General features: G+C 38.7%; 1 pseudogene; it reads left to right on the top strand.

The window, feature by feature from the left end:
• The first annotated feature begins 5,875 nt into the window (after positions 1 to 5,875).
• Positions 5,876 to 5,996, top strand: LOC148376340 (U2 spliceosomal RNA; annotated as a pseudogene).
• The last annotated feature ends 19,015 nt before the right edge of the window (positions 5,997 to 25,011 follow it).

Here is a 25,011-nt window from a genome sequence, read left to right as displayed (position 1 = left end):
GTCCATTTTTTCCCCAAACCTTGTTTTTTTGAAACCCATTTGTTTTTTGATTGTTGTTGTTGGCAATAAGTCATTTTGGCCATTAAATCATTGACGGACAATGAAACCTATAGACAACAAGGTAAGCAAATTTGTGAAAACAACATAAATAACTGTTAACGTGCTGCCACACTTGAAAAAGTTACTGTAACCTTCTTTTTGAAAGTAAATTATTCTAGGTATTACATGAAAATTAACTAAATAACAGTTCATTCCTAGTAACTTCATTTTGGTTATGCGGCTGTTAAATGAAAACAACTTAACATAACATATAATGGGTAATTGACAACGTTTTTATAAAAAGATGATGTGTTTTCTTTACTTCCTTTATCAAGTATAAAATGAAAAATAAAAAAAAAATAAGTAAAAGTAACCAAACAATGGAGAGTAAGTGAATAGTTGGTTCTTTCTCAATGTCAAATACATTTTAAATATACAAATAAAGATAAAGAAATAGAAGGACAAACAGTATAAGTAAACATCATATAGTATAGTGCCTCAATTAGTTTCAATCGACTTTGAATATTTCTGGGGAGTGGGGGCGTATGGGGAGGGGGGTGTATTTTATTTCCCCATTTTTAATATATTGATCCCACCCTGGACTCAAGTATTTAGGATGTTGGATTTTAGGCTAAATCTAGTCTGTTTTGGACATAATTTATTCCAAAAGTAGATGTTTTGAATAAGACTCTGATAAGCCACAAATGAGAGAAGATATTACCTCGTCTGTGGTAGAATTGATGACTGATAATTTGACATTTTCTTCATCACATTCACAAGTAGCCGAAAACTATAATGTCGGCATCATGAAAAAGCGATACAAGGATTTTTTTGGGGGTACAGCCTTTGCCAGCAAGTTTACGCTTGACTAAACAATGTCGCCTTTATAATTTCAGAACCGGCGACGGCGCTTGTAAACCTTTTACCTCCTATTTCCTGTGACATTAAACATCTTGTTTCCCCGCCGCTGAGACGAGCCTGAAATGGAGCCTAATCCCAACTGCCTGTTGGACCGGACGAGCCGCGAAAGACGACACCAGTCAATCAACGGGAACGCTAAACCCAATAAGGAATGTTTTGCTTTCACGGCCTGCTCGGGAATGGAGTGCATGCCGGAGCACACAGCACGCTTGTTAGATGGACCAGCACCATGCTATGAAGCTTTAGTGGAGAAATTCACAAAATTACAATGGAACATTCGACTTACTTGGTGGAGTGGGGTAGAAATTCTCAACTTGAATTTCAATTTAGATCTGAAGACTATGTAACATCTTTTTTTCCAGATCAATCGTTAATAGCATTAATCAATGTAGAAAAGGAAACTTTCTATGGAATTAGTGTGACTGTCGTTTAATAAATTACACGTGTTTGACTACAGTAGTTGCGGAAAATGCAAAATCTAAGAGCTATGTAGTAACAATGCATGGTCTTTTTGAGTAAATATGACCAACATTTGAGCACAATTATTTATCTATCTACCTTGGTCACAATTATTTAATAACGGTAAATCATTTTTGTTGTTATTCTTGCAGAATGAGAAAAAAAGGATACATTTCTCACAGTCTCTTTTCCCAAAAGCAAAAAAAAAGAAATCAGTGAGTCAAGTCATGTTTATTTGTATAGCCCTTATTCACAAGGAGTCTCAAAGGGGTGCACAGGCCACAATTTATTGCAAACAACAGACTATTATCAAACCATCCCCTGATCTAAAACCTACAAGAGGGCAAGGGAAAACAAAAAACACACATTTTTATGGCCAAATTTGAGCACTTTTAAAGCACTTTCAAAGCTTATTTTCCAATTTCTCAAGACAAGTCAAGTCATGTTTAATGGTAAGCCCCTTCTCACAAGGAGTCTCAGAAGCCTGCACGGACCACAGACAATTACAGGCTACAGACTATTACTACACCTGATCTAAAACCTACCTGAAAGCGAGGAAAAACTCAAAACCTTAGCATGAGGAAAATGAAGAAACCTTGAGAAGGGACGATATATTTTCCAATCCAATATTGCTGCAAAGGAAAAGGGCACATTTTTCAACGGCAGGCAGTTCTAGGACACGTAAAATTAAATGCACGATTGTGGCCGCAACTTATTATCCCTGGGCGACTAATACTGAGAGCACAGGGTAGAGAGAGGAAATTTGTGTCATGCAAGGAGACTAATTTTTTCCTGTCATTTTGCCTACAATGAAGAGAAACTATGCATTCGCAATCCATTATCCCCAGTTGACTCCTGCTGTGAGCGGTGCCCGGTTTATTAAAAATGGGCGGTGGGCAACTTGGTGGATTTTTGCATATCATGCAGGGTTCTGTTCCCCATTAACTGTAATAAACAAGGGATTAAACGAGATGTCAACTATCCATTTTAGCTAGGGGTAGCAGTTGATGAAAATAAAGCTGCGTATTGATGTGCAAAGGATAGCCAAAAGAATGATAATAATTAAGAGCAGTTGCTCAGAGGCAAATCTTCCGCTAAATGAGGGAATTTTCGAGGACATGTCATTCAGCCGTACTAGCTCAGACCTCTGAACTCCCGTCATTACTAACACCTGTCAGTCTGCAGAAGCTGTGTCTCAGGGGGGGAGCGGTTGGGGTGTCCACGACAGCTGAAGGGGGATTGAGATGTGCCTCATGCCCCAGAAGGACTCAGTGGTCCCCACGATCATAACTCCGCGGGCGACCTTTGACACGGGGCGCAAGGAAGGGGGTGGCACACAGAAATAAGCTCTGCCGTGGAGGTCAACGTAGACGTGAGATTCTCCCAACTGTTATGTCTTTCCAGATTTGCAGATTGTTTGTTGGAAGAATTATGGATAGGGAAACAAAAATATTTCAACATTAATCCGTCTGGGCTGAGATATTTTTCCATGAGATTTAAATGTAATTTTCTAGAAAAATTAATGTTATAGTCAAATCTAGTCAAGTCATTTTTATTTGTATAGCCCTTAATCACAAAGAGTCTCAAAGGGCTTCACAGGTTATTACACAGACTATTTTTTCAGACTATTATTACACCATCCCCTGAACTGGAACCAACATGAGGGCAAGGAAAAACTCAAAAAACCTCAACATGAGGAAAATGAAGAAACCTTGAGAAGGGACCGCACATGTGGTATCCCCCTTCCAGGATTACCAGACAGCAAAGGATGTTGCAATCACAAATAATACAGAGATATTGTCACGAAAAGTATAGGTTATTCATATGCTATAGTGTAGAAGTGAGTCTTAAGCTTAGATTTAAACATTTCTACTGAGGTTGCAGATCGGATCTCAGGAGGAAGAGCATTCCACAGCACCGGTGCCCGGATGGAGAACGCTCTCGAACCAGCGGAACACTTCTTGGCTCTTGGGATCCCCAGAAGACCGGCGCTCTCAGAACAAAGGCTTCAGACCAGATCATAGGGGGAAATCAGATCTGAACGATATGAGGGAGCAAGTCCATGTATTATTTTGTATAATACTAAGAGAACCTTGAAATCACATCTTAGGCTAACAGGGAGCCAATGCAGGTTAGCCAAAATCGGCGTTATGTGATCGGACTTTTTTGTCCTAGTTACAAGCCTCGCTGAGTTGTCTCAAGCAGTAGGCCCACTAGTGGTAGTGTCTGGAAATTCTTACTTTTACGATTTTGTACCAGCTGAAGACTCTTGATTCTGGATTTCGGGAGACTGGAGAGTAGTGCATTACAGTAATTGAGACGGGAGGTAACAAACGCGTGAAATATAATCTCCGCATCCGACTGAGACAGTATAGGACGAATTTTAATCATTCGTATAATAGGGACTAGATACCTTCTGCAATACTTCAACTAATGCGAAGTAGCTGACAATATATGAATATTTTTTAATGAGAACAGTTAATAATAGTTCCTTATGGTCATTGGTTTATCAATCAAAACAAAATATTGTCTAAATCTGGTTCAGTTAATGTATAATAAACATTACTTCTATTGTCATGATAAAAGGCAGTGATGTCAAACAGAATTTGGTATTTCTGTTCTGAGGCGTGCCGAATCATTAAGAGAATGTCAACTCCAAATTTTTAGTCAGTACTATGCTATTTTAGCAGTTGAGTGAATGCAGTTTTACACCTGCACCCACTGACCACACTATACAAACCAACGCTGCCCTCTAGCGGCCGAAAGACACGAAAGAGTAAGTATTTGGTTTGCAAAGATATAACATTTACCGTAGCAGAGCCATCAACATTACAAAAGATAATGCCCAACCCAGCTCCCACATCTGTTGCCTGTTGCCCTCCCGGTATGCGTTTTCATTCCCTTATAACAAAGACACAAAGGTTCAAGACAACTTCTTCCGCAAGGCCATCACCACCCTAAATAAGCACACAAAACTGAAAACATATCTTGTGACTTATGTTGGATTTTTTCCTTTGTTGTTACTGCTAAATGAAACTGAACATATTTACTACTGCACGGAATTGTGATTTATTAAGTTCAATTGTTGATACTAAATGTTATTGCACTTCTTTTCATTGCATTATTATTATAACTTAATTTTTATTTTTTAGTTATTATAACAATAAACATGATGTCCTATCACCATTGTGATCATACATAAATTATATTTAGTAACAGTTTTTATAGTTATGTTCAATGATATGGTTCAAAATTAATTAAGTAATAGAATATCAACTAAATAATTTAAAAAACATGAATAAAAATCACAGCAAACACCATATGACCTATTGTCCTATAAGAATTATAATAAATAATAATTATATTTCTATGATCATTAATACATTGTTTAAAATACAATTTGTCATTTGTAACAAATTGTTAGATAGATTATGTATAATGTCATGCATAGTCATTATAATGACCTGTATTATTTAATGTTATTATCACTATCATGTGCAAATTATATTTAATAATAATTATAGCAACTAAAACAATAATTTTTACTTAAAAATTAATAATGTGATTATTATATAGTATATATATATATATATATATATATATATATATATATATATATATATACATATATATATATATATATATATATATATATTTATTTATTTATTTATTTTTTTTTCATTATTTTGTTAGTAGTAATAATGTTTTATTCAATCATTTTGCAGAAAAAAACATTTTTATTCTGAAATGTTTTAAATTATGTACTTAAATTAAACCCAATTTAATAACTTTTATTTTAAAACAAGTTAGAATAAATAGTAGAATATCGCTCTTATTTTTTCACGGGATAACGTAACATGTTTTTGAAGTCATCCGCTGCGGTTTGGAATATTTTTTGCATTAAACACGCATTGAAATCTCTTATGACTGCTTTAACCATTTTTTTCCCAGCATGCATCACAAGTGCAGCTCTTCAAATCAAGACGGAGGAGGAATCCCGCGGATGGCGAAGAGGCCTCATTACAGGGCGGCGCACTCCAGTGAGCGAGCCTCGTCGAGCGCTTTTCGGGGGGCGACGGTGCCGCAGCACATGCTAAGTAGAAGAGACAGAAGAAAGGGGGGATCAAGGGGGAAAAGGGGATGCAGGCTTCCAAAAGGGAATTGCTTATCAGTTGACGTTCCTCCACTCCTTTCATCGCTTTTGATATCGCCGAGGTGGGTGGGAGGTTGCGGATTGGTAGTTGGAGATGGGGATGGGTCGTCTTCCTGATGCACATTGTCTTAAACTATCGTAAGCAGGGATATCCAACAGTCTTGGATTTCTTTTGTTGTTTTTTTTTGTTTTATTAAGAAAAAAAAACACTTCAGAAGTATTTTCAATAAGAAAGGTTTGTGGTAATCTTATCAGTTCATTTTATAATACACAGTTACCCCACTACATACATAGATTAAGCTCATATCTACAATTTCTTGTATGTTCAGTTGATGTTTGCAATCGGGAGATGGAATAAGAGCTTGCTCTGTCCACTCCACGCATCGGCCCGGTATTGCATACCTCCGGGAACGGTGCATTCGCACTGAATGCTGCTTGGCCCTGTGGCTAGAAGATTGACTCAGACTCTTGGCTTTGTAGTGTATTATGATTTGACGGATAATGGATAATTTATAAAGAATATAGAACAATAAACCTCTACAAAATCCCCCCCTCTTGTATTTTGGACACATCTTCCCCATAAGAAATCCATCCATCCATTATCTGCACCGCTTATCCTCAGTAGGGTTGTGGGGGTGCTGGAGCCCATCCCAGCTATCTTCAAGCAGTGGGCAGGGGACACCCTGAACTGGTTGCCAGCCAATCGCAGGGAACACAGGGACAGACAACTCATTCGCTCATTCACTCCCAGGGACAAATTTGATCGGCCAATTAACCCGAGAAGCATGGGTTTTTTTTGGAATGTGGGAGGACTCTGGAGTGCCCGGAGGAAACTCACGCAAGCACGGGGAGAACATGCAAACTCCACACAGGGGGTTTGATCTCACGACCCCAGAACTGTGCCACACACGCGCTAGCCACTTCCTCGCCGTGCTGCCCCAAAAGAAATCACTAATGACCAATTAATCCGTTCCCGACCCACTGAATAGCAATAAAACTCATTTTCCTGATCACTAAAAACTTTTTCAAATAGGAATTAAACATAAAAATACAATAATATAAAGGTCAATATCAATGAAACAAAATGCAAGTTTGAGAGCTTACTGTTGGGGTTTGGTGTGCCCTCTTCCACCCGAGGGATAGGTGTGTTGGGATTGGACAAACATGTCCTTAATTACGCTTCATAAAGACATCTTTGAAAGAGCCTGTTGTCGGGTCAACTTCATTTTTCTTCATCATTTTCCACCAGCAATATTACCTTCAATTTCCATGATCACCTTTCACAGTTTATCTTGCTTTCTGAGGTTTGTTTTTTGTTTTCTTGTTCAGGTTTATTGGAGGTTTTGACCATTTGTCTGATACTTTGTGGATGAGTTAGTGATTACATAATCATTTTTGAGCACCTTGCCATGCTTCCTGTGTTTGGGTCCACCGCAGTTACCATGGAAAAGGATGGCATAATTGAGAATTGTGTGAGGGAAATAATCTAATAGACCTTATCTCGGACTCAAGTTGGGGTTCGAACCCTTCAAAGTATCTTTCAGCCAAGCAACCAGGCCACATTTCTTTCTAGGGAAAATTCAATGTGAGTTTTATTTCTATTTTTTCAATTGACATCTTTTTTTTTCAGAAAACAACTTTTCATTTGCTTTTCCAATACTCATGATTAGGGTGTCAAAAAAGGAGATTCAATAGACTCTAAAAAAAACAACACAGGTGCGCAGCATTGGGCCTGTATGACGGATATTGCACGTGCTAACTGGGACATGCTAATGGCTGCATGTGAGTGGTCTCAAGCAGTAGGCCCACTAGTGGTAGTGTCTGGAAATTCTTACTTTTACAATTTTGTCTCGTTTGTCGGGCAAGATTATTCCCCAATAGACATCTCGGATCTCAAATATCTTGAAACTAGAGTAGGCCATACGTAGAGGCCACTTTCGTTAGTCTTAGAAAATCGGTTAAAGCCTTATTTAGTTTAAAACATTTTTTTCTCATAATTTTTCACAAGTTTAATTTTTGTTCCGAGGGATGGTGCTTTAATCGTCGCATTGTGAGAAAGAATCATCAATTGGTCACGGCAATATTCCTTAGCGAATGGTGCATGTGCCTTCTTCGTATTACTTTATCTCAAGCTTTGTTTCCATTGTTATTATCTCCTTATATATATATATATATATATATATATATATATATATATCAATTTGTTGTTATACTTTGCCTTAATTTGATCTTTATTCTTATTAATTGTCCAAATTGTCGATTGGTCCCTTAGCGAGAGTAATGTGTTTGCCTTCTTTGTATTATACGTACTTTTTGCCCATGGGAAGCTTTGTTTCCATGGTTATCATCTTTTACTTCTCCCTTTAGCATCTCTGCAAGTCTTCGGACCCATAGCAAATAAATACATTACAAAATATCCAGTATTTTATGGTTCATAGTACATCCTATAATTTGGCATCCACATATCTTAAGCTAACCACACATTTTTCTATCTGACTGTTCGACTTTGTGACGAGCCATTTTGAGCCACGTTGTAAAAAGACATTCCAGCGCTCGGAAAATAAAACCGGCAATCAGCAACAAAGGAATGAAACATTTGATTTGACGCGCACAAAACATTTTCACAAGCGCCCCACTTAATTGCGAGATTGAGAACGGCGCTGAAAAAGCAAGTGCTAGAAATTAACGGTGATTGGAGCTCTCACACGCCCCATGAAAGAAAATTATAATACAAATCAATGCAAGACGATGAATACACCCGTTTGTTTCTCCTTTGTCGTTTTGGGGCATGAGAAGGTGGACGGATGTCAACGTCGAGAAGACGCGTCGGTCGAAGGCAATTATGACATTCGCCGTGTCTCCGTCTCAGACGTCCCCGGACGTTGTCCTTCTCCATTGTCTTTAACAAGCCATCGACCGTCCCTCGAGAGCTACTTAGTGTGTCCTCTACGCAGACTTATTGCACGGGCAGAAGTGAAAGCTCTAAAAGTCGACATGTAAGCTATGCTAACGTATACGGAAGGCTAGTATACGACTGTCAAACGATTATCAGACTCAAAAATGACCTGAAAATGTCTCGGAATTACTGTAACCTCCTTGTATCTATATATATATATATATATATATATATATATATATATATATATATCTACCGTATTTTCCGCACCATAAGGCGGACCAAAAAACCTTTATTTTTTTCAAAAACTGACCATGCGCCTCATAATACAGTGCGCTTTGTATATGGATCAATATTAAATCGCATAGTCTTCCAACTAACTTCCGACTAGATTTTTCCTCGTAGGCGATGTGGTCCGCGGTGTATGCTGGGATACATATGCCGGCGTTTCATTTCCCAGCCAATGTGTCAATCATCATTTGAATCGATCACTATTGGCTAAAGTTATTCGGAGGTAAAGGGGGTAGATCCTTTTTATCATTTACAGGGTCGCATAGGCTAAAGGGGCAAAACAAAGCCGGCAATTGGCCGAAAAAGATGAATGTGAATAGCAAGTTTGGTTGTCTACGGCATAGAGAGAACATGTTTTTCCATTCTGTATTTGTAAATATTTTACTCTCCTGGATTTACTACACTCACGGATATAAGAGGACTATGGTTGCACATTATTATTGAACGCAACGACTTCGGTGAGCTACTCCGGCTATATATTTTCCCAGTATCTTGTTTCAGAGTGATATCGATGTTTCTGTGATGGGTCTTTTTTTAAATTAAACTCAATTCCAAGTGTTTATTGTCATATGCACAGTAAAGTTGCGACCGAAAAAGAAAATAGAAACTAAGGAATGGTTGGCATTTCTTGAATCCCAAGACTTTAACCTTCCGAATGATATTTGGAACGATGCATTTGAGTGACATCGTACGGACACCGCATCCGCACGTGTCTACGACACGTATTTGCTTCTTTGCAAGCTTTCGGAATGTTAAGGGGGTAATAAGTTTGACTGAACTATCTGACTGTTTTGTCGACATTCCCATTGTAGCGCCTTATAATCCGGTGCGCCTTATGTATGGAAGATGTAGGATCAAAAAAATATTGTTTGGGGGTGCGCCCTATAACCCGGTGCGCCCTATAGTGCGTAAAATACGGTATATGTGCTAGTATACTGTATATAAAGGGGTCAGGGAGGCGTCCAGGAGGCATCCTCATCTGACGCCCAAGTCACCTTAGCTGGCTCCTCTCAACACGGAGGAGTAGTGGCTCTATACCAAGTCCCTCCCAGATGAATGAGCTTTTCACCTTTTTTCTATGGTCCCCTGCGGAGGAAACTAATTTCAGCCTCTTGTATCCGGGATCTTGTCGTTTCAATTGTGACGCACAGTTCATGACCATAAGTGAGGGTAGGAACGCAGATCCAACTGTAAATTGATAACCTTGACTTTCTGCTCAGCCCTGTCTTCACCACGATGGACCAGTAAAGGGTGAGCATGACCGCAGACACTTGACTAATCTGTCCGTGTATTCCATCCTACTCTCACTCTTGAACAAGACTGCAAAATGTTTTAACACTTCCACTTGGGGCAAAATCTGATCCCCAACCTAGAGAGGGCATGTCACCCTTTTCCGGCTGTGAACCATGGATGGAGGTTCTGATCTTGGGCTTTACACTCAGCTGCGAACCACTCCAGTAGCACTACATCATCTGCAAAAAGCGTATATTCAATGCTATGGCCCCCAAACCGGACCTTTTGAACAACACAGCTTTGCCTAGAACCTCTGTCCATGAAAGTTATGACCAGAATCCGTGACAGAAAGCAGCCTTGGCGGAGTCCAACTCCTTCTGAAAACGAATCCAACTTACTGCCAAAAAAGCAGACCAGACTCTGGCATAGGTCATACAAGGACCTTACAGCCCAGATTAGACTGTCCTGTACCCCATACTCCTGAAACATCCCCCTCACGTGCCCCCCTGAGGAACATGTTTGAATGTATTCTCCAAGTACACAAAACACATGTAGACCAGATGGGCAAACTCCTATGCACACTTGAGGACCCTACTGACGATTTGGAGCTGGTCTACTGTTTCACGGCCCGGCCACTGTTCTTCCTAAACCCCAAATTTAAGTGTTTAAGCGGTGCAGATATTGGACTGATATGTATATTTATGTGTGTTTAGATATTATACTTTTTTTTTTAGGCCAAGTCAAGTCAAGTCAAATTTATTTATATAGCCCTTAATCACAAAAATGTCTCAAAGGACTGCACAGGATTACAGTTACAAAATTACACAATTACCTGATCTTAAACCAGCATGCGGGCAAGGAAAACTCCAAAACCTCAGTGTGAGGAGAAAAGAGAAACCTTGAGAAAGGACCTCACATGTGGTAATCCCCCTTCCAGGATTGACCAGGGTGAATTACAATTAGCATTACTGTACACATAATAGTAAACATAAGGTAAGATGTTGAAAATGTCCGGAAAGTGCATGACATCAACGACACCCCCAGCCTGCAAACCAGTCCAGAAAGTCTATGACGGCCACGACGCTGCCTCCCGTCTCTGCCAGCTGGTAAATGCAGGGGTTGACATGCTGCAGGTCAGACGCCGGTCCGCTGACCCATCCCAAATCATCCTTCTCCTTCGTATCAGCCAGGCAGGCGTCGGAAAAAGACAGGACAAAACAGAATATGAGGTGGGCATCAATCATATGCTTTGGAATAGAAGTGTGTCTTAAGCCTCGATTTAAAAACTTCCGTTGAGGTTGCAGATCTTATCTCCAGAGGCAGGGCGTTCCATAACACCGGGGCCCGGATGGAGAACGCTCTCGAGCCCACAGACTTCTTGGCTCTCGGAGTCACGAGTAGACCTGCATTTTCCGAGCGCAGACTCCGTGCAGGAACATAGGGGGAAATCAAATCGGAGAGATAAGAGGGTGCAAGCCCATGCAAACATTTATATGTTAATAAGAGAACCTTAAAGTCACATCTTAAGTGGACTGGGAGCCAGTGCAAGTTGGCCAATGCAGGAGTAATATGCTCAAACTTTTTGGTCTTAGTCAAAAGTCTAGCTGCCGCATTCTGAACCAGCTGCAAACTTTTAATGCTAGACATCGGGAGGCCTGGGCAATATGATAACAATTGTTATCACGATAAAACATTTCTTATTGGTCGATATTGATAATTAAACTGCTCCCTAGTGATGTGAAGTTGCAATTACACTTTGCAACTTTACAAGTCCCGAGGTCAAACGTACCTGCGCCCACCTTTGCGGAGCCTCGTCCAGCCCCAGTGGTACCCGCCCCTCTATTTGAGAATCACTGAACCATGTGAAGTCCATAATCTTCAACGTTATTGGAAAGTCTCTTTCCACTCAGTAGAACAAGGTAAAATAATCTAAAAAGCATTCTACGGCCTGCCAATCATTCTGTCTTTATTCACATGGATGCACTTAAGGGACAAAAACTACAAAAGTCAAAGCTTCTTGTCACGGAAATCGTCATTCAAGGTCGAGTTATAAAGTTGATATGAAATAAGCGACGTTCGGTCGGTGGAGGAGTGGGAAGAGTCTGACCTTTGTCAATCTGCCCATCTTGTTTTCTCGTTTCCTCGCCAAGTCGAGCCTAATTAGGAGGACCTTGACGAGCGGGTTTCATCCGTTGTTCTCCATTTTGCTGGGAAAATATTGCATCGATTTTTACAGGAATCGACGGCGGGCGGGGCTGAGAGCGGCTCGGCCCCGGATTACACTCAGCAGGGGGTTTTGAGGAGGCGGGGTAATGCGTGAGGAAGTAACTGTCCTTCATTTGACCCCTTTACAATCTTTCGAAACAAAAATGCTTTTTGTCTTGAGATACACTAAAGAAGATTAATTTCACCGTAGCAAGAGGTATATTGAGTCGCGCTTGTTTATATTCGAATTGTAACGCGGTCAGACAGTCAAAATAAAAACAGAGGGATGAGCACTTCTGCAAAGTTTTAATACAGAATATTCTGGGCACCAATGAGATACAGAACAAAAAAGGTGGTCAAAAGCTGAACGTAAATTTATTAAAAAACATTAAAGTGTTACTCAAGCCGCTCAACCTTTGCCTGAGAATATTAATTGTATGAGCTAAAAATTGATATTTTCCATCTTACATTGTGTATTCCACTAAATATAAGCATTGACATTTTTTCAAGATCAATACTAACTTGGACTTTGTACCAGAAAAAAATAGCGGTGAGCTAGCTCATTTGATGTCTAGTATTTCGTAAGTTAATTTTGTCCTACCAAGAGGATTTTTTTTTTTTTTTTGCGACAGAAACCATTTTAAAAATTTAGGCCTATTCAATAAATGCTAACAAATGTTTTACCCCTCTTTCTGTTGCTTGGCACTCGTGAGTATCCATAGCTTCTGCTAATTGGGAGTATGTGACTGATACTTACTATGCCAGCATTATTGACTAGCAGTTCTGACCCAGCAGCTTGCATTAGCTCCACTGACAAGGCTGTTGACATTAACGGCCAGAGTTATCACCAAGATCTAGGATGCTAGCATTAGCAACACACATCACAGACAAAACTCCCTAAAATAGTGGGCTCAGGCTGCATTAGCGCCACTCAGCTGGTAGCATAAATGCGGAACAATCACAAAATGTTGCTCATCTTCAATTGAAATACATTTGGAAGCGAGTAAAATGTATTATTACCTTCTTCATCGCAATCATGTAAACAAAACATACAAAAAAAAAATCATATCTATGACTATACTTTTGTCAATTCTTAAACGGTCCTTAACCAATTTATCAAATTGTTTACGGCGATGCAACTTAGCTATGGTAGCGATGTGTGCTCCTTTTTTGTATTTCTTCATAATATAAAACTTTGTTTCCATGGTTATCAATTTTGCTTTTCCCATTAGCATTACTGCAAGCCTTGGACCAGTAGGAGAGTATTGCAGAATTCTTAACTGAATGAAGAAAGAGAAAACTGTGGGAGTTCGTTGTTGTTTCTTGTTTTAAACTTAGTCAAGAGGTATTCTATTTTTTCTACTGTCAAGTTTATTTTTTTATTGTATTGTTTTCACTATGACTTCCTCCACAACAGCTCCTTGCATACCAGTATGTTCATGAGGCCGTGACGCATTCCAATAGCGCAAGAGCATTTTAAATGACGTTGGCAATAAGCAGACAGTCATCCCAGAGACATGATTCTGCATATGCATGAACACTGCAAAGTTCAAATGTTATTTTTGGTTTAAATAATATGTTGATGATGTCATTTGGGGGGCAAACTGAAAAAAAAAAACCTCTGTAACGTGAAAATACAAAAAGGCGGGGTCGCCGTATCCCGGGGATCGGCTTTTACTCATTGTTTGCTTGCAGTTGTCCATCGTAGGCTGATGATGACGTCACTCTCTTCTGGAAATGTTTACTTCACGTCTTTTCGGATCATATCACCATTCAAAATAGCGACTACAATATAGTTAGTGATTACAAATATAGTATTTACTAAAGTGTCGAGGGAAAAGGAAAACGAGGGCTGATCCTGGAAAAATGTGAGTCGTACATTTGACAGCACCCGACTTGTATCGTTTGAGAACAAAACGTCTCTATAAGTGGGCTCTTGGAAGTGAACGAAGGGAGCCGGCTCCCTACCAATCAACAGCTGGTTCCCTCAGGGATGCCTTTTTTCTATTGTGATTGGTCAATATACATCTGGGGGCGGGATTCCGTGTTATCCATCCACCCATTATCTGTACCGCTTATCCTCAGTAGGGTCGCGGAGGATTCCGTGTTATTGACTTTACATTTGTCGAGAATAAAAAGGTTACAATTATTTTGTATCTTTTTTGTAGATTTGTAAATATTGTAATCATTTTTCAGGTGTCTTTCGGTGTAAATGTGTTCGTATGAAAATATAAAATTCTTTTTGCTATACAAATAAAAATGACTTGACTTGACTTTTTTTTTATTCTTTCATTTCTCCTTTTTCTTTTGCTTCCTTTTCCCCCTGTATTTTTGTGTTTATTTTTCTTATTTTAAAGTCATTCCCTACATCATAATGCATACTAATTGGTAATGTAGGGAAGCACCAAAACAACAAAAACAACCTGAAGAGACGCTCGGACGGACCCGAAAGAACTCTTCTTAGTGAGCCGAGCCGGAAAAAAATGTATTTTCTAAAAATACTCATATATCCTATTTCTTCAAGTAAATACGCGTCAAAGACGTCATTGCGGTGTTTCGTATTTGCTCAGGAAATATGAAATTCTTGATACAATGCCTCTTTAAAGTAATGGAAATAGTTACTTTCCCTGGTAACTAGTTAATTTTACTGTAGAGAAAATCAGTTACTAACTCGGCTACCTTTTGGAAGAAGTAGTTAGTAATTATAACTATAAATTTTCTTTGAGTAATGTACCCAACCCTCAGCATTACTTCCCATTTCTCCCCCTCTATGTTTCTCCTGTGCCCCTTTTCCCAGCACAGGTGCCGAAATCTTCAAAGAGGTCCTACCAAACGCAGTGAGAATTGCTTTTGGATAATTACACGTCATAATTAAATAGGACCCACTCCCCCGAGATGCGAAATCTCATTCGACCTGCCCGAATTCGTCTTCACACACAAAAGCAAAGACCTTAGAACGATTTTGACGTCTTGATTAAACTCGTTAACGATTCCATTGTGGCCTACCTAATGAAGGGAAGAGATGCAAACTCTCAATCAAGATAGTAAAAAATAATAAAATAAAATGTCTTATTAGAATGCAGGAGAAAGCTTCATAAAAGTCAAATCGAGCTTTGAAAGCTGATGAGAAAGAAAGCCAAGGTCGGTGCTTGATCGCTAGCTGCATGACTCACTGCCGTGCTATGTGACTAAACGGCAAACGTTGGAGACTTCAGTGGTAAAATGAAATCATAGATGCATGATAACTGTTTTTTCCTACCGATACACTAACAAATATCCTATTCCTGAAGACAGAAGACCAAAAACATTTTGTTTTTTAAGCCGCTTGCTATATTCAAGAAAAAATAAATCAATGCAATCAATGCAAGTCAGGAATTTAATGGTCCTTGCTAAAATACATGTTTTTGAGAACAGTACCATACACTATGATGATATCCGTTTAAGTAAACAAAAACAAATCATGCAATGAGCACCCATATTCATGATTTCCCAATAAATATTTATCAGAAACAGACACCTCATCAGACATTTACACTCTCCAGCAAACAATTCTCAAACGCTCCTAGTAAATCCCAAATCCATTATGAGCCATTTTCCATTGGGGCTTAAATATTTAGATTATGTGTGTTTTGGGGGGTGTCTTTGAGGCTGCCACATTGGGAGTCATTTAGTCGTCATGTGAGCATGTGATCGTGAGTCGTGGTCCACAACAGCTCCTTGCATGTTGGGTGTGTGTATTTAGCTGGGTGTGCTGTTGTTTTTCTCTTAAATACATATATTTAAGGGTGTATGATAACTGTTTTAGCATAGCCCTATGGTGCGGAGGTCCAGGGTTCAATTCCAGCTACCGCAGCCTCTCTGTGCGGAGTTTGCATGTTCTCCCTGCGCCTCTGTGGGTTTCCTCTGGGCACTCTGGTTTCCTTCCACATTCCGAAAATCTGCATTTCAGGTTAATTGGCTGGTTCTAAAGTATTGGGACTTTAAATGTGCTACATTTCATTTATATTTATTTATTTATTTTTATTTTATTTTTCATTAAAGCACTTTATGTTGATTGTTTCAATCTACTTTTAAATGAAATGTATTTTTTATGATCGGATGGACTTTGATTATTAATTGAGAAATAATAAATTACTTTTTACTTTTACTCAAGTATTTGGATGACTACTTTTACTTCTACTTGAGTAATATTATTCTGAAGTTAAGATACTTTAACTTATGTAAAATCTTTGGCTACTCTACATACCTCTGCCGATGATAAAAAAAAAAACGTTTTTGAAATTTTTATGGTGTGTCCATGTTTCTATTTCATGGTAACACCAAATTAACATGGCAGGGAGGAGCTAAACGTCGTGCTGTGAGGCTGATAGGGTGCTGTGTTATTAGGAATTAGTTGAAATTGTAACCAACTGATTTTCCCAGCATGTTACTGTGAATGTAGGCGTTAAAACGGGAGTAGGCTGTATAGTTATTCATGTTAATGGTTGATTTTACATATAATTAAAGTAACGAGTCGAGCCATTTCTAAGACTTTACACTCAAAGGCAACAGCCCGTCAATCAGGCGATGCAAGCCCATTCTCTGACAGGAAACTTAAGTCTTAAGCGATCTAAGTTTCAAGTGCCACAGATACATTGTCCAACCATTTTGATTACAAAACACTACAAGCATGTGGATCACATGTGCATTTATTTGTGATACACAGATGGCCGCCCTGAATCGGCAGCTACGGGCTGTCGTCTGCTTCATGTCCTGATTTGCTGAAAAGAAGCGCCTGTCGGGTATATGAGTTGTTTTAACCCAATGCAATCCATGACGCAGCCTGAGGGTTAGCGTTTTGGTTGGAGCTTGGATTAGATGCCACAAACAGTCACATCACACCCACCAACAACCAGCAGTAACACACTGACACTTCAGGAGTATGAAATAAGGCGTGTGCTGAAAACTGTTAACCCCAGGAAGGCAGCTGGCCTGAATGGAGTACCAGGCAGGGTACTCAGGGACTGTGCCGATCCGCTGGCTGGGGTCTTCACCACCATCTTCAACTAGTCCCTGTCACAGGCTACCGTCCCACCCTGCTTCAAAACCTCCACCATCATTCCCATCCCCAAGAAGTCAGCAGTGGAAAGCCACAACGACTACAGGCCTGTCGCTCTTCCGACCGTACACAGCACTTCACACCGCGCTAAGACACCTGGGCCACAGGGGGAGCTTCGTCAGAATGCTCCTTCTGGACTTCAGCTCAGCCTTCAACACCATTATCCCGGACATCTTGGTGGAGAAACTCTCTCACCTAGGACTCTCTTCCTCCATCTGCCACTGGATAATGGACTTCCTTTCAAACCGCCCACAGTCCGTGAAACTGCAACCACGTCTCTCCGACCCTAACACTGAGCACTGGCTCCCCCAAGGTTGTGTACTGTGCCTCCTGCTTTTCACCCTCTACACTTCCGACTATTCACCAACTCACCTCACAGGGATGAGGTGGAGTCACTAAGAACATGGTGTTCAAAAAACCACCTCATACTGAACACCACAAAAACAAAAGAACTCATACTGGACTTCAGGAAGAAAGGCAGGAACCCAGCACCACTCATTATAAAAGGAGACTGTGTAGAGAGAGTCCACTCTATCAAAAACCTGGGTGTGCACATCTCCGATGACCTCTCCTGGTCTGCAAACACCAGAGCGGTGGTAGGGAAGGCCCAGCAGTGACTCCATTTCCTGAGTGCGCTCGGGAAAAATCATCAGAAACAGCAGCTGTTGGTGTCCTTTTACAAAGCCACAGTGGAGAGCATTCTGACATACTGCATTACTGTGGCATGCTAGATCCACGGCAGCAGACAGGAAAACACTACAGAGGGTCATCAACACAGCCCAGAGAATCATTGGTTGCTCTCTACCCAGTCTGGAGGACATTGCCTGCTCTCGCTAATACGATCCAAAAACTGTATGTAACATCCTACATGCCCACATTTCTTGTGTAAATATTGTGTAAATTATAACCTTTATATTCTTTGTTGCTTTATATTGTGTAAATTATAACCTTATCTTCTTTGTTCCATTATCTTCTTTGTTTCATTTTATCCTCACTGTTAAATGTGAACCTGGAGTGCCACACCCAATAACGTTGTCACAATATGTTCAACCCAATGACAATAAAGGTATATATTCTATTCTATTCTAGGGTTTTGTCCTCAAACTAAAGGTCTAAAGAGTTGTTAGGTTTTGAATAAGCCCGAATTAAAGCATTCTAATACGGCGCATTCCTCTGCCTCAAAAAATAGAATTAATAATGGTATTAGCAAGCCAATGGCGAGTAATGCCATCCAGCCATTTTCCCCCCGTTGCATTGACAATTTTCCATCCATTGATGCCTTTATTAAAAAAGAACAGCACATAGACTTTATTTATACGTGAAGGTAAGGCAATAAAACTTTCTTTTAGTGCTACCGTTTACATATTGCTTTCTTGCCCTGCCAATCAAATGATGATGTAGGTTTACTTATTTGACACGACCCTCACTAAAAGTCACTGATGAACAAACTTGTGAAGTAATGGTACTATCGCTTTTGAAGTCGTGGCCTTATCCGCCTTATTCACCCGCTGTCCTTCGCTTAGTATTCCCTTGAAGTTCTCTACTCCCACACTTTTTCCGCCGAGTTGCGTTGCTTTCCTACGGACTCGCTCGGATTCTCTGCAGGAGAACCCCCGTTGCGCTGCAATCCCTTTCTCACAGGTGATTGCTCAGGGAATATTGATCAAGGCCAAAAGATTTATCTGAGAAAAAGTCACTTTCTAAACTTAGTGAGTTGTGAAGGTGAGGTGCCGAGACACACGTTGGGTGCACTCCCTCAAGTCTAATTGTCGCGATTAGCGTGACAAACACGGACAATTAAGCGAGAAGAAGAAGAGAAAAATGCCGTAAAGGACGTTCTAACGTCAATTACGACACATTTGAGTTGATCTACCTTTAGACAAGGTCCTTAAAGCAAGGACTAACATGCTCAGAGACACTGTCTTCTCTAGGGACATCACCACCCTAAACAAGTGCACACAACAGTTGTTAAGTCTTGTTTGGACTGAGGAGATCAATTCTCCCTCATGCCATGAGGCTCTTTAACTCCAGCCGGGGGAGTAAAAAGCTACATTAACAAACCCTAACCTCACATTCGCATATGTTTGATTCTACATGTTATTTTGGGTATTTTTGTATTCTATATCTCTTATTTGATTTATTTTTTAACATAAGGATACTGCTGAAAATGTGAATTTCCCAACAGGAATGAATAAAGTATCTATCTAGTCTTTATTACATGTTTATTTTGGAGTGTCACGTCTTATCTCATTGTAAACAATGTTCACTACAATGTTATTAATAGCAAAAGAAACAATTCTAATTCTTTTAGTTTATTGCTAGGAGTGATATTACATCACTTTTACTCTTTCCCTAGCAACATCTAGAAATTATGGAAGCCCAAGTGTGCCAAAACTAATTAAAGGAGACCCTTTGAAATAAAAAAACATCTGCCGAAATAATTATGTATTAAGGTAATTCATTCAAAAAATAGGGCGTCAATATTACAAGATGTTCTTTGAATATATTTTAGTTGCAAATGTTATCATGGCGAAAACGTTTTTTTTTTTAAATTATTATTTCATTTATCTTTTTTTTTTATCGAACTACCTTTTTTTTTAACCTTAAAGCAATCATACATTTAACATTAAAATATTTAGATTTTTTTTCTGTTTAAAGAAATAAATTAAATCGATTACAAATGTTATGATAAATGAATAGTTGATGATTTGTATACAACTTTTTTTACATTACAACAATAATACATTTAATACTGACGGGAACTAGAAAATGTATTCTCTGTTAAAAAAGGTATTAAAGATGTAGTCCTCTTTAAAGAAAAAATACATTAAATTAATTAATAACGTTATGATAGATAGTTCATGATTCTTTTAACAATCATTTTCTTTTAATCAAAGCAATACAGCTAACATTAACTGGTTTAGAAACTAATTACATTAATTTGATTACATATTACATCATAATTGAATAATTCACATTTTTTTCATATCAAACTAGTTATATTTATTAAACATATGAGACATTTATTATTGAAAGACTTCAGAAATGAGTGTCTGTATATATATATATATATATATATATATATATATATATATATATATATAAACCCCCAAAATTAAGGCCCAAGTGTGCCCTAGTAATGTAAAAAACACTTCATTAGTTTAAATAAAACTATTGATTCAAATAATACAAAACACATGTATCATAGCATATATGATTTTATTTAGGTTTGAACATGTTTCAATATATTACAAAACTGGAAGAAGCTGAAATGTATGGCGGCCATCTTACAACTATGGAGGCCTAAATGATCATTTTGGGATGCTAGCCTTTAGCGCTTGAGCCATGCAACGAGGCCCATGATTCAAGCATCTTGCGCGTGCCATCGTTTACTTTTTTCCCCATTGTTTTATTCGCTAGCCACTTGTTTGTTACTTAGCTGCTGGCAATGGCTTACTGCTAGCCGCTTTTGTTATTGTTAGCTGCTCTGTGTAAGTGATTCAGGGTCCTGCTGCTTTACAAATTCTGCTTGGCACTTTTGATCATTTGTTAACACTTACCACACTTAACACTTGCTAAAGTTAGCCGTTTACACCATTTCTGAACATTCTAGTACTCTTCAGCTGTTTCCAGGTTTAAACAATTAGTTATTTTTCAGGGTTCCATGGTAGGTCTTCTTCGAATGCACATGGTTTTGCTAAATTTAAAGCTACAACGACCTTTAGTGGTGAATTATTACACACTGTCACTTTATATAAACCACAAGAGATGAATAAAGTATCTATCTATCTATCTATCTATCTATCTATCTATCTATCTATCTATTTAAGGGACAATTTAGATAATTACAACGTTTTTTCAGATGCCAGTTATTCTTTTTTTTAATCTTATTTCAATTCTCTAAAGTCTTTTATTACATGTTTTTCCTGGAGTGCAATGTTTAATCTTGTTGTATACAATGCTCACTGTTTTGTTATCAATGAAAATAAAGACAGTTCTGATTCTAATTATGCATCTTTAATATAGTGCAGTTTATACGACAGAAAGACGCAATCATCTGGAAAATATGTATAGTATGTCCCAATATATTTCTTTTCATTTATTGTATATTCAAAGATTTGCATTGCAAAATATTTAGCGTTGTTTTCTTAACTGTAATTATTATTGATGGTGGCGCTGCTTCCCAGTGATTGCTTTATAATTCAATTTATTTGAAAGAAATATAAAGCTCCCGCCAACATGTTTTTAATTTGTTTGAGTGGATGGGAGGTCCATATTTGATTGCGGCGCCAAGTTTATGCGTATTGCAATAAAACATTTGGGTTGGTTGCAGTAAATAAAAAAAAAGTTGGCTGATGTTCTCATCCTTTCTTTCAACACTGTGGATTTATTATGTAACTGAAAGCTAGCGAATATCAAACGCCGAAAAAGACAGAACGTTGGCAGGTCGCTGGGTCTAGTTGGCGAGCTTGCCGGTTACAATACAAAACGAGTCGTCAATCATTCAATTAAGCCGATAAAGCATTTTTTTTAAAGTCTTACGCTTGGGAGGGAAACATTTGAGTACATCCTCTTGCTATTATTACTCATCAATGATTTAATGATTTGGAATGTACTCTGAAAGGAAGCAGAATTAAATTCAACTGTACGGAATTGAAGTTTACAAAGACAAGTTTGAAATAAACTATATTGAATATTATTGTAGGGAGGCAGAATAATTAACAAACCAATAACGGCCAAATATCACATCAAAGAAGGCAGAAACAAACACTAACTTATGAGGAGATATATGTAAATTATCAAGTCTGGTTAAGTGGGTGAGGAGATGTTGGAAGTTTGAAATTCAATAGGGGAAAATTTAAAAAAAATCTTGGTTAAATTGTATTTGAACCATAACTATTTTAACCGAAAAAAAAATGATGGCTGTATTGGCAAGGGTTTTTCTAACAAACTGAAATGGATTAAAATGTCACACAAAATGTTGTATGTGAGAGTTTTTGGTTATTAAATTCTATGAAGATAATGTCAACTGCAGAATTAGAGGTTAACCATACGCTGCATTCAGCTATGGCTGAAGATTGAACCTATGGGACTATACACGCTGAGAAGATGAAAATAAATCATCTGCATTTATATAGCGCTTTTCAAGTCAATGAAGACTTCCCAAAGCGCTTTACAATGCGCTTCACATTTACCCATTCACACACACCAATAGCGGCCGTGCAGCCATGCAAGGCGCCAACCTGCTTATTGGCGGCATTCGGGGTTCAGTGTCTTACCCAAGGACACCTCGACATGTAACACGGAGGAGCCGGGATTCGAACCTCCGATCTCTTGATCCCAAGACGAGCGCTCTACCTCCTGAGCTAATACCGCTTATTATGGTTCATCTGTTATAATTTGCCTTAACCAATCACTGTTGCAGGAACTCTATCACATTGGTAACTGAATCTAGTTGCCTTAGTTGGGATTTGAAACTGTACCTTGTGTGAAGCAGGCGAGCACTTAACCAGTTGAGCTACAAGTAATGTGATTTTGGTTGCGGTAAAAGAGTATTAGTTATAGGTAAGCCCCAAACAAACTGGTGTTTCAATGCTGGATTTGAATCTTGAACAATGGCATGTCAGGTAGTGTTACTAACCTCTTTACCAAGCTAACACATCTAAACTCAAGAGGAGAAGACTTGTACTAGATATAGACGAGTAAAGCTAAAAGTGGTTAATTATGTCCACGGTCATGAGCTGTGTCAAACACATTCATGACCCAATGTGTTGCAGAAACTCTACCATACTGGTGACTGAAATCAATTCCATTGCTTTGAGTAAGGACATGTGACCTTATGTATAGTAAGCAAGCACTTTGACTACGTAAGATGGACCCTAACCTTTTTGAGCTAACTCCTAACTCTAAAATCTTTAAAGGAAAAGGTTAAAATTAACTGATACGTATTACTCTATGTGTTAGAGAAACCCCAGTATACTAGTCTCTCTGGACTTAAACTCAGAACCCTGTGTGTGGTTAGGCAGGCACTTAACCAGGTGAACTACCAGTACTATACATATTAATGGACTTAGGGAGTAAGAGTGAGACATAGAACTCACACTTAAGTAATTTTTCAATGAAGGATTTAAACATTGAACTCCAGCATGGCAGGCAAGATTACTGACCTTTAGACTGGTAATTCAAGCTAGTCAGAGCCTTTGGACTGGGGATTAAACCAGTGACCATTCCTGCAGAGGGTTCCTACAGTTTAAGGCAAGGAAAAATTAAGACTTTTACAGCCTTTTCTTTAATGCAGTTTGAAATCAAAATAAAGACCATGTTGACAAAAAACACAATTGAACGAAAGAAAAAACAAAAAAACCCAACAACATGAATTCGAGGCAATTTTAAACAGTTTTATTTTTTTAAATCACATTCCGGTCCAGTTGAAAACTTTTAATTGAAAAATAATAGCACTCTCAAAGGTATAGACAGGAAAAACAATAAATTAAAAGTATGTTTAAAGTACATCCTGGATACTTAGTCAAAACTGGCAGATAACTACTACTACTCTGCTACAATCATGAAGCATGTTTATCATAATGCATGAAAAATGACTTTTTGATAAAATCGCTTAGTTCAAACAAATATAACTCTTAATAATGTGTTCACATTTTTCAAGACTTTCTAAAATAAGACATTTAATGACAATTAAGGCCTTAATTTTAAAATAATGAATTGAGCACCTTTCAGATTTAATTTCCCTCTATATTCCGGTCCGGAGCCTTCTCTCTGAAAATGGGATTCTACTAGTGATCCCAAGAGCCAAGAAGAAACCACAGGTTCGAGAGCGTTCTCCATTCAGGCTCCAATGCTGCCAAATACTCTGCCCCCTGAGATTCGATCTGCAACCTCAGTGGAACTGTTTAAATCTAGGATTAAAACACACTTCTATTCTATAGCCCATGAATGACCTATATTTCCCGTTGATGATGTTTGTGTATTAATTATTATTAAAACATCCATTGCTGCCTGGTCATCCTGGAAGGGGGATTACCACATTTGCGGTCCCTTCTCAGGGTTCCTTCATTTTCTTCATGTTGAGGTTTTTGAGTTTTTCCTTGTCTTCATGTGGGTTTTAGATCAGAGGATTGTGTAATATAGTCTGTGCAGCCCTTTGAGACTCCTTGTGATTAAGGGCTATACAAATAAACATGACTTGACTTGAGACTTAAGGATCTGCGGGAACTCTGTGTGCAGTTGGCCGTTGGAATCACACTCAAGCCTACTGGTATTTAGGTACAAAAGTATTTTTGGTCTGACTAAGACTTGGGCCCAGACTATTTGAATTTGAAATTTCCATTGAAAAAAGGGAGGACCTCAATTTATCTTAGCAGGGTTAAACCCAAAAAACACCACCTCACCATTGTCGCGCTTTAGCTTTTGTATTACTTTCCCACGCTGGCATTTTGGACACATATCAGGGATTGAATCCGATATTTTTCCTCCAGCTTGTATTATGAGTGACGGCTCCATTATTACCTCTAAAGACTTTGAATGCAATCTGTCACTTCTTTGTGAAAGTAAACATTAGAAATCAACTACGATGCTGACAAGCCTGCTTTGGAATTGCTCCAGCACCCCACCCCTTAATCCCCCATTTGTTGACATATTCACAGTTCCACGTTGATGCTTATTTATTAAAAACACAAAATAGAACACACAACAGATGCG

The sequence above is a fragment of the Urocampus carinirostris genome, chromosome 1 (assembly GCF_059441175.1).
Source record: "Urocampus carinirostris isolate Australia breed hairy pipefish chromosome 1, RoL_Ucar_1.0, whole genome shotgun sequence".
Taxonomy (NCBI): Eukaryota; Metazoa; Chordata; class Actinopteri; order Syngnathiformes; family Syngnathidae; genus Urocampus; species Urocampus carinirostris.
This window is presented reverse-complemented; position numbering and strand designations above follow the sequence as displayed.